This window comes from Arachis hypogaea, chromosome 9 (genome assembly GCF_003086295.3).
Source record: "Arachis hypogaea cultivar Tifrunner chromosome 9, arahy.Tifrunner.gnm2.J5K5, whole genome shotgun sequence".
Lineage (NCBI taxonomy): Eukaryota > Viridiplantae > Streptophyta > Magnoliopsida > Fabales > Fabaceae > Arachis > Arachis hypogaea.
The window spans coordinates 39,173,843-39,179,715 of record NC_092044.1 but is presented as its reverse complement, the minus strand read 5'-3'; the positions used below and the strand labels follow the sequence as shown (position 1 = coordinate 39,179,715).

Here is a 5,873-nt window from a genome sequence, read left to right as displayed (position 1 = left end):
GATGCATGGTTGCCTCTCTTGACAACAGAGCCTTCCATTCCGTGAGATCAGAGTCTTCATGGTATAAGCTAGAATCAATTGGCAGCATCCTTGAGATCCGAAAAGTCTAAACATTGTCTGTGGTATTCCGAGTAGGATCTGGGATGGGATGACTATGACAAGCTTCAAACTCGCGAGTGCTGGGCACAGTGACAGTACGCAAAAGGATCATTGGATCTTACTCTGACACAATCGAGAACCGACAGATGATTAGCCCTACGTTACCCGTAGTCGGACCATTTTCACTGAGAGGACGGATGGTAGCCATTGACAACGGTGATCCCCCAACATATAGCTTGCCATGGAAAGGAGTACGTATGACTGGATGAAGGCAGTAGGAAAGCAGAGATTCAAAAGGAGCAAAGCATCTCCACATGCTTATCTGAAATTCCTACCAATGAATTACATAAGTATCTCTATCCTATTTTATGTTTTATTTGCCTTTTAATTATCAAAATCCAATAACCATTTGAATCTGTCTGACTGAGATTTACAAGATGACCAAAGCTTGCTTCAAGCCAACAATCTCCGTGGGATCGACCCTTACTCACGTAAGGTATTACTTGGACGATCCAGTGCACTTGCTATTTAGTTGTGCGGAGTTGTGAAAAGTGTGATCCCAATTTCATGCACCAAGTTTTTGGCGCCGTTGCTGGGGATTGTTCGAGTTTGGACAACTGACGGTTCATCTTGTTCCTTAGATTAGGTATTTTTATTTTTATTTTTTTTCTTTAGAATTTTTAAGAATGAATTCTAGAGTTTCAGATGATGCTTTTATCATCACAGGAGCTAGTTGATTCCCATCAATTTGGCTGTTGTATACAATGTCCTGCTGAAGCTTGGTTAGCCATGTCTAATCTTTTTAGACTGAAGCTTTAGACTAACATTGCATGATTCCTGGAATTCTTATTAAAAATTTTGAGTTTCTTATTTTCTTTTTCAAAATAATTTTCGAAAAAAATAAAAAAATGTATAAAATCATAAAAACAAAAAATTTCATGTTTCTTGTTTGAGTCTAGTGTCACATTCTAAGTTTGGTGTCAATTGCATGTTTTTAATACTCATAGCATTTTTCGAAAATTCATGCATTATGTTCTTCATTGATCTTCAAGTTGTTCTTGATGATTTTCTTTGTCTGATCTTTAGATTCTCTTGTTGTGTATCTTTTGTTGTTTCTCATGTGCATTCTCAAATTGTTAGTGTCTCTAGTACGAAAATTTCTAAGTTTGGTGTCTTGCATGTCTTTCTTTTCTTAAAAATTTTCAAAAATTTGTTCTTGATGTTCATCTTGACATTCAAAGTGTTCTTGCATGCATTCCTTTGTTTGATCTTAGTTTTCTATGTTTAGTTTCATTTTGGTATTTTTTTCTCTCATCATTAAAAATTCAAAAAAAAAATTTTAAAAATTATGTCTTTTCAAGTCAATAATACAAAGAATTGAAGATTCAAAAGATACAGCAGAGGAATCACAGAGAAAAAGTTGGGCGTTCAAAACACCCAGTAAAGAAGGATTTCTGGCGTTTAAATGCCAGCCAGGGTACCTGGCTGGGCGTTTAACGCCCAAGGAGGTAGCCAAGTGGGCGTTAAATGCCAGAATGGATACCATTCTGGGCGTTTAATGCCAGGATAACACCAAGGAGGTAATTTTGTTTTCAATTCAAATCTTTTTCAAAATTTCAAGTTTTAAAACTAATTTTTCAAAATCTTATCTTTTTCATATCCTCTCTTATCAATCATATCTTTTTCAAAATCAAATCTTTTTCATTTTTCTTTTAATATTTTCAAAATTCCTTGCTAACAATTAATGTTTTGATTCAAAAATTTCAAGTTTGTTACTTTCTTGTTAAGAAAGGTTCAATCTTTGAATTCTAGAATCATATCTTTCAATTTCTTGTTAGTCAAGTCATCAATTTTAAAAATCAAATCTTTTTCAACCATATCTTTTCAATCATATCTTTTTAAAAATCAAATTTTCTTCAATCATATCTTTTCAATCATATCGTTTTAAAATCAAATCTTTTTCAATCATATCTCTTTTATTTTTATTTCAAAATCTTTTTCTAACTTCTTATCATTTCAAATCTTTTTCTATTTCTTATCTTTTTCAAAACAACCTAACCACTTTCTCACTTTCAATTTTTGAAAACCATCAACAACTTTTTCAAAATTCTTTTTAATTATTTTTAATTTTTATTTTTTAATTTTATTTAAACAAAAAATGTTTTCGAAAAGTTTCTTCCCCCCTTTTCACCTCCTTCTATTTAAGGACTAACACTTCTCCTCTATTAGCAATTTGGACTCTCTCCCTCTCTATAAGTTCGAATTCTCTATCTCATTCTTCTATTCTTCTTTTCCTTTGACACATCAAGGAATCTCTATACTGTGGCGTAGAGGATTCCATACTTTCTTTGTTTTCTTCTCTTTCATATGAGTAGGAACAAAGATAAAGGCATTCTTGTTGAAGCTGATCCTAAACCTAAAAGGACTCTGAAGAGGAAGCTAAGAGAAGCTAAAACACAGCTCTTTGGAGAGGATCTGGCAAAAATTTTTGAAAAAGAAGAAGACATGGTAGTCGAAAATAACAACAATGCCAACAATGCAAGGAAGGTGCTTGGTGACTTTACTGCACCAACTCCCAACTTCTATAGGAGAAGCATCTCTATTCCTACCATTGGAGCAAACAACTTTGAGCTTAACCCTCAATTAGTTTCTCTGATGCAACAGAATTGCAAGTTTTATGGACTTCCATTGGAAGATCCTCATCAGTTCTTGGCTGAATTTTTGCAAATCTGTGACACTGTTAAGACCAATGGAGTTGATCCCGAGGTCTACAGACTTATGCTTTTCCCTTTTGCTGTAAGAGACAAAGCTAGTATATGGTTGAACTCACAACCTAGAGACATCATGAACTCTTGGGAAAAGCTGGTCAATGCCTTCTTAGCTAAATTCTTTCCACCTCAAAAGATGAGTAAGCTTAGAGTGGAAGTTCAAACCTTCAAACAGAAGGAAGGTGAATCCCTCTATGAAGCATGGGAAAAATACAAGCAATTGATCAGAAGGTGTCCTTCTGACATGCTTTTAGAATGGAGCATCATAGGTATCTTCTATGATGGTCTGTCTGAGTTATGCAAGATGTCATTGGACCATTCTGCAGGTGGATCTATTCATCTGAAGAAAACGCCTGCAGAAGTCCAGGAACTCATTGAAATAGTTACAAATAATCAGTTCATGTACACTTTTGAAATAAATCCTGTGAACAATGGGACAACTCAGAAGAAAGGAGTTCTTGAGATTGATACTCTGAATGCTATATTGGCTCAGAACACAATATTGACTCAGCAAGTCAATATGATTTCTCAAAATCTGACTGGATTGCAAGCTGCATCTGGCAGTGCTAAAGAAGCCTCCTCTAAAGGAGAAGCTTATGACCCTGAGAATCCTATAATGGAAGAGGTGAATTACATGGGAGAACCGTATGGAAACACCTACAATTCTTCATGGAGGAATCATCCTAATTTCTCATGGAAGGATCAACAGAAGCCTCAATAAGGCTTCAATAACAATAATGGTGGGAGAAACAGGTTTGGCAATAGCAAGCCTTTTCCATCATCTTCTCAGCAACAGACAGAGAATTCTGAGTAGAGCCTCTCTAGCTTAGCAAACATAGTCTCTGATCTATCTAAGACCACCCTCAATTTCATGACTGAGGCACGGTCCTCCATCAGAAATTTTGAAGCACAAGTGGGTTAGCTGAGTAAAAGAGTTACTGAAACTCCTCCTAGCACTCTTCCAAGTAATACAGAAGAGAATCTAAAAAGAGAGTGCAAGGCCATAACCATGACCAACATGGCCGAACCTGTAGAGGAGGGAAAGACAGTGATTCCCAGTGAGGAAGACCTCATGGGACGTCTACTGACCACTAGGGAGTTCCCACCTGAGGAACCAAAGGAATCTGAGGCTCATTTAGAGACCATAGAGATTCCATTGAACTTCCTATTACCATTCCTACTATTGAGGAGCAAATTGATCAGTATCTAGGAGCAATCATGAAGCTGAATGCCAAATTATTTGGTAATGAGACTTGGGAGGATGAACCTTTATTGCTCATTAATGAACTAAATGCCTTGGCTCAGTTGAAGATACCTCAAAAGAAACCGGATCCCGGAAGGTTCTTAATACCTTGCACCATTGGCACCATGACCTTTGAGAAGGCTCTGTGTGACCTAGGGTCAAGTGTAAATCTCATGCCACTCTCTGTAATGGAGAAACTAGGGATCTTTGAGGTACAAGCTGTAAGAATCTCACTAGAAATGGCAGACAAATCAAAGAAACAGGCTTATGGACTTGTAGAAGATGTCTTGGTAAAGGTTGAAGACCTTTACATCCCTGCTGATTTCATAATCCTAGAGACTGGGAAGGATGAGGATGAATCCATTATCCTTGGAAGATCCTTCCTAACCACAGCAAAGGCTGTGATTGATGTAGACAGAGGAGAGCTAGTCCTTCAAGTGAATGAGGACTACCTTGTGTTTAAGGCTCAATGATCTCCTTCTGTATACATGGAGAAGAAGCATGAAAAGCTTCTCTCAATACAGAGTCAAACAAATCCCCCACATTCAAACCCTAAGTTTGGTGTTAGGAGGCCCCAACCATGCTCTGAATATATGTGAAGCTCCATGAGAGCTCACTGTCAAGCTATTGACATTAAAGAAGCGCTTGTTGGGAGGCAACCCAATTTTTACTTATCTATGTTGCATTTCTATTTTCCATTGTTATTTTATGTTTTCTTTAGGATGATGATCATGTGGAGTCACAAAAACAAAAGCAAAAATAAAAAACAGCATTGAAAACAGCACACCCTAGAGGATGAGCTTATTGGCATTTAAACGCCAGTAAGGGTAGCAGAAAAGGGCACCAGACTGGCGTTTAATGCCAGAAAAGGGCATAGAGTTGGCATTAAATGCCAGAAAGGGAAGAAAAGCTGGCGTTAAACGCCAGAAATGGGCAGCAACCTGGCATTTAATGCTAGGATTGGCACTCAAAGGGGCGTTTACACACCAAAACGGTGCAGGAATGAGAAATCCTTGACACCTCAGGATCTGTGGATCCCACAGGATCCCCACCTACCTCAACTCACTCTTTCTCTTCTTCACACATTCCAATAATACCCTTCCCCAAATACCCCTCACTAATCACCTCCATTTCTCTTCCCCATCACCACTTCACCAATCACATCCATCCACTCTTCCCCAAAACTCCCACTTACCTCTCTATTCAAATTCAAACACTTTCCCTCCCAACCCCAACCCCTAATACATGAACCCTACCCCTCCTTCCACTCCGATAAAAACCCCACATCTCTCCTTCATTTTCACACATCATATACACTTTTCCTCTTTTTGGCTGAACCTTTTTTCACCCTCTTTCTCCTCTATTTCTTCTTTCTTTCTGTCTTTCTTCCTTCTTTTACTTGGGGACGAGCAAACCTTTTAAGTTTGGTGTGGAAAAAGCATTGCTTTTTGTGTTTCCATAACCATTTATGGCACCTAAGGCCGGAGAAACCTCTAGAAAGAGGAAAGGGAAAGCAAAAGCTTCCACCTCCGAGTCATAGGAGATGGAAAGATTCATCTCAAAGGTTCATCAAGACCACTTCTATAAAGTTGTGGCCAAGAAGAAGGTGATTCCTGAGGTCCCTTTCATGCTCAAAAGGAATGAGTATCCGGAGATCCGACATGAGATTCGAAGAAAAGGTTTTGAAGTTCTCACCAACCCCATTCAACAAGTCAGAATCTTAATGGTTCAAGAGTACTATGCTAATGCATGGATCACTAGAA

General features: G+C 38.0%; 1 non-coding gene across 1 annotated transcript; it reads right to left on the bottom strand.

Annotated features, from left to right (window-relative positions):
* Positions 1–3,009: 3,009 nt before the first annotated feature.
* LOC112713909 (small nucleolar RNA R71) lies at positions 3,010–3,117 on the bottom strand. The gene has a single exon (XR_003158869.1). It is a non-coding gene; the product is annotated as a small nucleolar RNA R71 (small nucleolar RNA).
* Between the last annotated feature and the right edge of the window lie 2,756 nt (positions 3,118–5,873).